Source organism: Octopus sinensis, linkage group LG1 (genome assembly GCF_006345805.1).
Source record: "Octopus sinensis linkage group LG1, ASM634580v1, whole genome shotgun sequence".
NCBI classification, from domain to species: Eukaryota; Metazoa; Mollusca; class Cephalopoda; order Octopoda; family Octopodidae; genus Octopus; species Octopus sinensis.
The window spans coordinates 58,471,937-58,483,934 of record NC_042997.1 but is presented as its reverse complement, the minus strand read 5'-3'; the positions used below and the strand labels follow the sequence as shown (position 1 = coordinate 58,483,934).

The window sequence follows — 11,998 nt, the reverse complement described above, 5'->3', positions numbered from 1 at the left end:
ATGTATGTGTGTATGTGTGTAGGCGTGTGTGTGTAGATGTATGTAGTATGGTGGTGTCTGTGTGTTTGTGGTGTGTGTGTAGGTGTGTTTGTGTCTGAGTGAGGGTATGGCTGTGTAGGTGTGTGTTGTATGAATGTAAGTGTGTGGGTGTGTAAAAGTGTCATGTATGGTATGTAGGTGTGTGTGTGTGTGTGTGTATGTGTACGTGGTGCGGTTGTATGTGTGTGTGTGTATGCGTGTGAGTGTGAGTGTATGGGTGTATGTCTGTGTGTATGTCTGAAGTAGGTATGTGTGTGTAGGTATGTGTGGTTGTGTGTGCGGGTATGTGTTGTGGTGTATGTGTGTGTGTGAGTAGGTGCGCGTGTATGTATGTGGGTAGGGATGCATATAGATTATAATATGTATGTATGTATATGTAATAGTATAATATATATATATATATATATACATATACTACATATATTATATATATATATATACATTACATATACATATATATATATATATATACATTACATACATATATATATATACATACAAATATATATATACATACATATATTATATACATACATATATACATATAACATATACATACATATATATATATATACATACATATTACATATATATATATATATACACACATATATACATATATATATATATATACACATATATATATATATATAATATAATATATATATATATATATATATATATATATACATATATACATATATATATGTATAACTATGTAGAAAAATCCAAGCTGGACAAGAACGTAAAACATTTAGAAAACGATACAAAAAAAACGGACGGGAGTATTCGAAGCCTTCAATCTTCAGTCAGGAACCGGATCATCCTAGCAATTTCGGCTGATTAATCTTGAGATCGCTCCGATCCGGCCAGCCCCAAGGAAAAACTAAGCTACGAGCATTAGATTTCTTGGAAGAAGGATCGAATGTATGCGAAACAGGGACAGAAAAACGGACGATGCCACACGAATATAAAATACAAAAAACAATAATGGTAAAAACAGGACAAAAACAGCGGGTGTCTTACGACTAATAAACAGTACAACAAATGCATGTATGTATGAATGTTTGCATGTGTGTACATGTAAGTATATCTCTGCATCGTGTGTGTGTATGTGTACGTAGGTGTGAATGAAGGTGGGTGTGTGTGCCTGGAGGGATAAACAGATAAATATATCAAGTGTTGGAATGAAGATGCAGCATAAACATTTCTATTCAGAAAGTACATTTAATCTTCTAAAGAAAACTAGCTGATAATTATAAATCAACAAGCCTATTTCAGCTGCCACGTGGACTTTTGTTGTAAGCCGTAAATATCATTTATCATTTTGTTGTCATCGTTATTTGATTTTATGGCTGAATGGTGTGGCTTGAAGCAGCTTGTGGTTTTCTTTATCTTTTATCGTTTAACTGTTTCAGTCATTAATTTGCGGCCATGCTGGGGCACCGCCTTGAAGAATTTTTAGTTCAATGAATCGACTTCAGTGCTTATTTTTTCAAGCCTGGTACTTATTCTATCGGCCTCGTTTTGCCCAACTGCAAACTTATGGGGACGTAAACACACCAACACCAGTTGTCAAGCGGTGATGGAGGGAACACAGAGACACATAAACGCACGCACACACTCACACACACAAACATACACGTATATGTATATACGACGGGCTTCATTCAGTTTCCGTCTACCAAATCCACTCACAAGGTTTTGGTCGGCACGAGGATATTTATATAAATTTACCTACGAGATTTTATTTCCGCGCTGACCACTTGGTAAAAATCATTTATGATTTTACCCTTTATTATTATTATAATTAATATTTGAAAAATATTTACTCCTTGATCAAAACTGTATTAACTGCAGACTTGATCTTGAACACACTGGACGTGGCTATGAGAGAAAGATGTCAATTCTACTTCGCAGCATATATCTGCGAGTCTCAACGGGTATAAGATAAGCGCTGGTGTAGCTCGCTTGCATACACGTAGCCACTCGTATTTATATGCCTGGGTAAACCGTCGCTGATGAAAGCAGAAAGGTAAAGTTTTTTATTACTTTCAGCCCGAAACCCGATCATGTACGCGGTTGACCAAAGTTGAAATTCATTTTCTTTCTTCTACTGGCCTATTATGTAGTGTGTTTTTCTTGAAGAATTTATGGTGGCAATAGTGTCTTTTGAGGTCTATTTTTCAGTGCGTCGTGAGGCGCAAGCCAAGCCCTTGTTATAATTATGTATATAATTATAAAATATGTGTGTGTGTGTATTCTATTATTCTATTATATGTTTCAGCCCTAAGGTTGTGGCCATGCTAGGGCACCACCAGTGTAATCACATTTTAATTGGCCAATTCTATGTGATTACATTTTAGTGAAGGAGGGAGTTCGTCACTGCTGCCCTCTTTTGAGTTTCCTGTCTTGATATTGGTTCATGTGAGATCTTGGATAGCAAGAGGTCAAGTTGCGTCTTGAAAACATCTACCCCCACTCCAAGGAGATCCCTCAGATGTCTTGGCAAGGTGTTAAATAGTTGTGTGTTCTTGGATCCCAAGCTATTGCAGTATATGGTCCTCACCGTAGATGGGACAGCTGGGACTCTTGGGACAGTGCAGTGACGTCCTGTTGGAGGTCTGGTAAAAATCTCAATTCCAAAGTTTGGTACCAGCCCCTCCGGTATCTTGCACACATATATCACTGCATACCTCTCCCGTCTTTGCTATATAAAATCGATTAAGTAAATAGAAGATAAAATTGGTAAAGCTCCTTATTTTGCGACGAGCGTATCAACTTATCCTGCAACTGTCCTTTGTGGGTGGGATGCTGTGCATCATATTGCATCAATGGATGCAACACAATATGATACACAGTATCAATTAATGTGACACAATATAATGCACGGCATCCCACCCATAAAGGCAAGTCGCAGGATGGGTCGAAACAACCGTTTTACAAAATAAAGAGCTATACCAATTCCAATTGTTTACTTAATCGATATTATCGCAACTAACTGCGGAATTCCTGAAGTAGATCCAATGGAAATATACCCCAACTGCGGGTAACATCAGGTAGCCCAAACTGTGTCAGTGCTTAACTCAACACATCAGTACACTAATTAACATATATTAGACCGAAATAGTACATGTGTGTGTATGTGTATGTATATGCATGGATATATGTATGTGTAGTGTATATATATATATATATGTATGTATGTATATATATGTATATGCTTGTATATATATTATATATGCCCCAGCAAATGGCGGTGCCCCAGCATGGCCACAGCTCGTGAGCTGAAACTAGATCACATCATATAATATATATATATATATATATATATATATATATATTATATATATATATATATATATATATATATATATATATATATATGTATATGTATGTTATATATTGATATGTAGGTATATATATATATATGTGTATATGTATGTATATATATATGTATGTATAATATATATATATATATATATAAATACATATAATATATATACATATATATATACATATATATAATGCATACATATACATATATATGTATGTTATGTATATATATATATATGTATGTATATGTATATATATATATATATGTATGTGTATATATGTATATCTGTATGTGTGTATATATATGTATGTATATATATATATATATGTGTGTGTGTGTGTGTGTGTGTGTATGTGTGTGTGTATATATATATGTGTGTATATATGTATATGTATGTCTATGTATATATGTATACGTATGTATATATGTATGTATATGGGGAATGGGTATCTTTGTGTTTGTTATTTCCCCTATCACTGCCCGTAACACAGCGACTCGGCATAACAACAAAAATATATTGGTGTTAATTCATTCGACTAAAACTCCTTCAAGTAGGTGCTGCAGCACAGCCGCAATTAGATGTCTGAAACATGTAAAAGATAAAAAGATATGTACATGCATGCATACACGTGTGTGCGTGCGTATGTGTGTGCGTATTTATCTGTGTATATGTTTTAAGCAGTGTATGTGTTTGACACATTATCACTGCTTAAGAGACTACCTGTTGCCAAAAGACATAATCTGTTATCCGGTTTAACACTCGTCCCAACCAGTTTCAGAGGCCTACCCTTTTGTCTTTTACTTCTTTCAGTCATTGGACGGTGGCCATTCTGGGTCACACCTTGACAGGTTTAGTCGAAACAATCGACCCCAGTACTTATATTTAAACAATTTGATACTTATTTTATCAGTCCCTTTTGCTGACGGAGACGTAAAAAATCCAAGACCAGTTGTCAAGCAGTGGCGAGGAACAAACTGAAAGACACACAAACATATGAATATATATATATATATATATATATATATATATATAGAGAGAGAGAGAGAGAGAGAGAGAGAGAGAGAGAGAGAGAGAGAGAGAGACTATGGACTTTCACACAGTCTCTTGGGTCAAATTTCCTCACTTGGCGTTAATTGACCCATGGCTATGGTAGAAGATGCTTGCCTAAGGTGCTGCACTGTAGACCTGAACTTGCAGCCGCCTGTTTCAAGGCGAGTTTCTTATCCACACTGCCATGCCTACTCCTAAAATTATCTTTAAGTATAAAGGGTCATTCAGTCTTTCCTTCCCTTTCTTTTAACCGATACATAATATATTGGACAATCAATTAAAAACAGAAAGATAAAGTAAGTAACAAACTGAAGATGAGTAATGGTGTCATTATGATCATTTAAAAATTCTCTGGAAAGAGCGCTGCCCCAACATGGTTGTAGTCCACTGACTAAAACGATTTAAAGTATAAACTGGCACTCCGTCGGTTGCGACGACAAGGGTTCCAGTTGATCCGATCAACCGAACAGCCTGCTCGTGATATTAATGTGCAAGTGGTTGAGCATTCCAAAGACATGCGTACTCTTAATATAGTTCTCAGAGAAATTCAACGTGACGCAGAATGTGACAAGGCTGGTCCTTTGAAATACAGATACAACTCGTTTTTTGCCAGATGAGTGGAGTTGAGCAACTTAAACACAACGCGCCGCCAGGAATACGAACTCACGATCTTACGATCATGAGCCGAATGCTCTAACCAGTAAGCCACGGGCCTTCACATTTAAAGAATAAAAGAATGAATGAAACATAAGAGGAATAGAAGAGTTTCATTCTAGTAAGTCATTTTATTAACATAGTTTTGTTGAAATACAATACTCTTGTTTCAAATTATTTTGAAAATAATTGAGAATTTAGTAAAATAGCTTTGTCTTTATTCAGCTGGTGTTTTGTACCTAACTTAGCATAAAAGTTCAATGGAAGGTTTTACTTTAGGTCACTTAAAAGCAACATAATTGCGGCGACAGCAGTTGTAGTGGCAACAGAAGCAATGAAAAATGGCAGCAGTAATAAAATGGTTGGTAACGAAAACATCCATTTTACGATGATCCAGTCATGTGGGACCCGGGTTCGATTCTGCTGCATGGCATCTTGAACCATTGTTCTAACCATAGCCTCGGATCTAGTTAAACCATGTGTTACATATTGATTGTCCAATATATAACGCTGAAACTTGTGGGTGAAACTGAACATATGGCAATTGTACAGAAGTAATGCCTGAAGATTACGTCAGTGGTACAAATGTTTGTGGGATACTGTCACTTTCTTTACATGCTAATTCAACGAGCAAACCGTTGAGTTGATCGAACAACTGGAATACTCATCATCCAATCCGGCAGAGAACCATTCTCTTTTCATTATAAAACCATGAGCACCACAAACAGTATAAGGGTCATACACTTTATATCCAGTGGGAGAGTACCAAAGAGACGGTTTCTACTCTGCATGAAATAACAGTCAAATCTTCTTTAAAGTATACCTTAATGTCTTTCAAAAGTAAACCTATCAACAAGGAAGCTTCTACGAGGTCGTCTAACCTGTTAGCATACTATTATCCTAGGAAAGGATATGTTGGAAAATGCGGTCTCAGAATCTGTTCTGCACGTAGGAATACTTTTGATCAACAATAGCAACAATAAAGTGTTCATTGGATAGTGCTAATGTATACAGTGCACGAAACAGTCAGATTAGCCATGGTTGATATGATTTTAATCATAAGTCTGCTTGCTTAGAAACGACTCAGAGCTAAACTATAACAACAGCACTAATAAAATTCAACATTCTTCCTTACATGACGAAAATTGAACTATTCGTCTACAGCAGAATAGACAAGCATTCTAAACTTTACACAACAAACATAATTAAGTTTCTCGAAGTGTACACACGTAACTTAGTGTACGTGTTTTTGGTTTTGTATTGCTTTGTTTTTTTTTATTATCATTTTCAAAGAGGGATATAGCTGACGGTTCGCCTAGAATTTATTCAGGAATTCTTTGTTGTTTTAATGTCTAATTTAGCAATATATTTAGCAAGATGATACACTTTAATTACACACACACACACACATACATGCACACATACATACACACACATACATACATACATACATACATACATACATACATACATACATATATTCTTGTTTCAGTCATTTGACTTCGGCCATGCTGGAGCACCGCCATTAGTCGAGCAAATCGACCCCAGAGCTTATTCTTTGTAAGCCTAGTACTTATTCTATCGGTCTCTTTTGCCGAACCGCTAAGTTACGGGAACGTAAACACACCAGCATCGGTTGTCAAGCGATGTTGGAGGGACAAGCACAGACACACAAACATATACACACACATACATATATATATATACATATATACGACGGGCTTCTTTCAGTTTCCGTCTACCAAATCCACTCACAAGGCTTTGGTCGGCCTGAGGCTATAGTAGGAGACACTAGCCCAAGGTGCCACGCAGTGGGACTGAACCCGGAACCATGTGGTTCATAAGCAAGCTACTTACTACACACACACACACGCACACACACACACGCACACACAGGGATTGAGAAAGAAAGAAAACAGAAAGAAAGACGGCAAGAAAAAGTTATAAACATACATATACACATGCGCACACACAGTCTGAAAGAGCAGGTGGTCATATAGCTATGGTACAGTACAATCAGACGGGATGTCGGTGGTTTGTACTTCGTCCCTAGTGTTGTGTTTTGTTGGTAGCCATGATATTTATTTCTTAACAGCCGAATTAACATGATATCACAAATGCCGTAGAATTAAAGCACTACTTTTTTTTAATAAGTATATAGATAAACGGATTTATAACAATGAATATCTAGTCTTAATGGGAAATTATTCTTACGGCAATGAGATAAATACCTGATCTGCTTATTGCAGCCGTTAGCGGAAATACTTTATAGTTCAGAAAAATGCAGATTGTTCACAATAATCTATTGAAAGTAAATTGAATTAAATTATAAAGTAAAAACTTAGATTTAAATAATATTTACATAAATTTGAATATTAACTTCTTTGAGAACAGTCATAAACATCACATGATGACTTCTGCTTCCCATAGAAGTATTATATATTGTGCTCCGGAAAGAGATCAACTTAAAGATATCTTTACTAAATAGCAGAAGTTTGATAGGTTACGAGTATGTTACTTTTTTCTTTGACTAACCTCGGAGAAAGACAAAACTAACTCTGATGTAGTTCAATGACACTTAGACGTCACTTCCATGACTAGCTCTAACTAGTCATGGAAGTGACTAGAGCCTAACGATCCAAATTATTATGAAATCACATCCTAACGTTTTAAGGAAAAGAATACGTTTGGCATTGAAGTTACATTTGATAGACACACTGTCTGAATAAAAGACAGAAAGGTCGCGATTGGAACCCCTATTTTATCATAGGACTGCGCGGCGTTCGGAGATGACGTAAGGCTAAGCAACTAAAACTGAACCATCTACTCATGTAAAAACAAATACAATGTAAAAACTCAAAACCCATTGACCTCAATTGCATATTTATGCTGCGTTAATTTTTCGAGCTATATCAAGCAAGCTGTCCGAGAAAATGACAATAAATTATATTCTACTGAATCGATAGAATACTTGCAATTTAATTTGTTTGGTATTGTGAATCCTTCATAGGCCGATGAAGTCGCCCACGTGTTAACGGATGACTATGTACATCGGTTATCACACTTTGCTCGTCAACAAAACCAATAATTGGTTTTCTATAATAGAGTAGTCTACTGAGACGACAGGTAATGTGAGGCTGAACGAAATCGGTCTGTTGTGTTTTCCTGACAATTAAGTCAACTCGGGTATTCTGCCCAGAAATACTACAGGTAATCGATTTAAGCATATTTGATCTGACGACCTATGAACAAGTAATTCATTTCTAGACAAAAATCCATAATTTTGTCTCTTATTATTTACCTTCGACGCTGATGAGAACACTGCGTTTCTCTGATTATTTTTAATAAATTATTCAGTCATTGTATGCTAGAAACGGCAGACAAATCTTTCTCAAATTACATCCTATTGTCCTGGATATGTAAATGGCCCATTGGATACTAGAGCCCTACATAATTTAAAAGGATGCGATGATCAAAACTGGAACATCCTTCATCATAGGTCTTCTCGATGAGAATTCACTTTAACCCTTTATTTTAAGAAAGGTATTGTGGCCTAAAAAAGTAATATGTTTAAAACAGAAGTTTTGGCCGCGAGATATTTGAACCACAGACTCGTCTCAGAGACAGACCTCATTTAATTTCTTAATTAGACAACGCTTGAGAACGGTGTAGCTGGGAAGATTGTTAGTTGAGTGCAGTTAACTCTATGCCTTTAAGATATACATACGTTGTTGGCTGTGGATTTCATTAATTTCTATTTAAATAATATTTAATAGATATCATCAATCCAAAGCTAAGTGTTAGGTTTCTTTCTTAAACCGTTGAAAAAATATATTTAACGATCATACGTAATGAATTGAATCTACTAGACGAATAGCATGAAATGAAATAATTCACGTAAGGAAGGGATCTTCTAACTGACGTACGCAAAAAATCCGCAGTTAATTAAAATTACCCTCTTAGCCGAAGGAAGAAAAAGAACTAGGACTAAATGTTAGTAACTTTTAAAGAAAAGACGAAGTAATTTCAATAAATTAAGAACTAATCTCACAAAATGTTATATGCTTAAGAAAACATTTTATATTCTTTACCAGATGGCAGTTCACAAATATAAAATTAAGAACGTGTTTCTGTCTCATTACACTTAATTTGGGAAGAATACACAAACTAAAGCGGTTTGAGTAGACGATAATTTTTTGTTTCCTACAGTGTCAACTTATTTAGATTATCATTGTAAAATATTTTTCCGTGTGAGAATTAATAGATGATTAGATTGCGGATGAATTAGTCCTAAATCCTTTGCAGAGCCCCCTCTGATTTGTGAAGTTCTATATATGCCATTTATTTTAAACTTGAGCTTCTACAACTTTGAATGGAATTTCAAAGGGCCGTTTTGGGAAAGAAGACTTGTAAGACAGATGGCGCTAGACCACCCACAATCAATTATTATTGTTATGGTTGTTTAACTGAAGATAGTTCATGACTGAACAGACCTATGAACAAAGACATAATTACAATGACCAGTTTTTGAATGCAGCTTAAGAGGAAATTTAGCCGCTACATCTAGCTGGTTGAGGTGCCAACGTTGATATACCTCGTTGTCATCCGGTAACTTTAGTCGATGGTAATATAAAGCCGGTCACTCTTGAAAATCAATGGCCATTCTAGTGCAGTACAAGAAACCGAGGAAAGCTACAACGCGTTGGTTATAGTATACTAGCAAACAATATTTCTCTGGTAATTCAGTCTTGAATATTTTTCAGAGTGCTAATACTCTCATATGAAGTTATCATAATGCATACACACTGCTAAAGACGGAGAAATTGAAGAAGTGAAGTTACATAAGTGTTAATTTACATTTACACATATATTGTTAGGTAGCTGCTTTTAGTGGAAGTTTTCACACCGTCAAGGCTGTAAAGCTTGTAAGGCTCTGTGATCAGAAAGTAGTTGAACCTTCAATTTATATATGTACATAATTATCCTAGAAATTAATCTGTACCAAAATTCATAGGTGTTATTTTTTTTGTCAAGTGTGTGTTGTTTCTTGTATAATCCATAGAAAGAAATCACAGTTATTGAAATGATACCCAATCTTATATGTTTTTAAGAAAATAGGTAAGAATTTTATCAATGTCTAAATAGAAAATACGTTACTTCGAATAAGTGAACATAACGATGCTTTTCATAGCCGGTGTTGACTCATTTCTAAAAGGAAAAAGAAATCCAGAATAAATTAAACCGAACGAAAAGGTATAGTGATTAGATTAATTCACCACGTTTCTTTAACAATAGGTAAGTTCTACTTAATTGGTGGCATGCCAGGTGAGACAGTGAATGGCAGCTGATGCATTGAACTAATGTTCTTTACGATGCGTATTTATGGAGAATAATATAATTTTCTTGTGTCAGGTAGGACAGACAATGGCAATTTGCTGCATTGTTAATCTTTTTATGCCCATTCTAGTACAGTCTTGATATTTTTTTTATTCATGAAGCAAGTCAAAGTTATAATCTTTTCGAGATTTCTTGACATCTCTCAAAACTTTTTACATTGTAGTTTGTTCATGTCTTTCTTATCCTTACGTTATCCTGACTAACAAAGGTTGATAACATTATTCAGTAGCCAGGTCGTTGTAGGATTTTCCTTGCTTCTTGCAACTAGGTTGTTGACCCAAGGATCATGAGTTTATAGGAAAGTTTAAAGTATTTTTCTAGATATAACATCAAAAATTGTATATAATTTTTCCTTTTATTTCGTAACGAATAATTACATATCACACGATTTGTGAATACTCCTAAAAGAAGACAGAATTCAAATATTTTAGATGCTACTATATTCAATGCAAAATTTACATAAATATGTTTGTGAAAAGTTATACCGATATGGAAACTATATATAGATATTTACATGCTTTAGTGTTAGTAGGATAATTTGTTGTTGATGCAAGTTCGTGTAAGTCGATAAATGGCCATCGTAAAAAGAAAAATCAGATAAACATATGTATATTTAATTTGGTAGAAATGATTCTGCAGAAATCAGTGTCTAGCTAGCAGAGTGATAATTAAATGAGATAGAGAAATAACAGCACATGTATAGTAGTTGCCAAATGAAAATTTGAAGTAGCGAGCGAGACGGATTTGTCTAATGCCAAGTGAATGCGCTATGAGAAAACAAAAAGATATTTATCTTGCTTAATAGAGTTAAAAAATGGCTAGAATAACATACATAACGATGAACCTTAAATGATCGTGTTATGTTGTTAATATAGTCAAGAGACTACGTGTCGAAAGTAACAGTTCTGATTATTCAAAAGAAAAATACATATGACAAGGTAAAAATAAAGTGTCATCTGCATGGAAATCGCTGTAAGTTCATTAACCGATACTAATATTTCGTATCGTCTTTCAAATGCCGCCGAGGTCGACTTTTATCCTCTTGGGGTCGACAAAATAGGTACCAGTAGAGCACTGGGGTCGATGTAATCGACTTATTTCTTCTCCAAACTTGCTGGTCTTGTACCAAAATTTGAAACCAATATTTCGTAGTCTTCAATAAGATGATTCAGTCTATTCGCTCTATGCTGAGGAATAGCTGTCCGTCTAAAGGTGGTTAACGTGTTATAAGCTAAAATCCTAACCAATAAAATATAAAGCTTTGTGAAGTCGAGAGTCTGTTACTGGTTATTAGAATTCATCTTATATGGAAAACCTTGTAAATATGTTTTATTTACCACCTACATGCAGTTGTTATGTGAGTCTCCATCAATACTGACAACCTGCATTGTCCTTTTTAACTGACCTAATACTTTATCCACACGCGATCGTGATGACTCAGCGCGGTTTGTAAGTTGCTGCATTTAGTATATGTTGGAAATTCTGTCGGTACCTGTCAGTGACTGTTTCATTCAATACTA

The 11,998-nt window shown here is 35.1% G+C and overlaps 1 protein-coding gene across 1 annotated transcript in view; it reads left to right on the top strand.

Annotated features, from left to right (window-relative positions):
- LOC118767619 overlaps positions 1–11,998 on the top strand; it is a 187,474-nt gene that overhangs the window by 174,904 nt on the left and 572 nt on the right. The window lies entirely within an intron of this gene.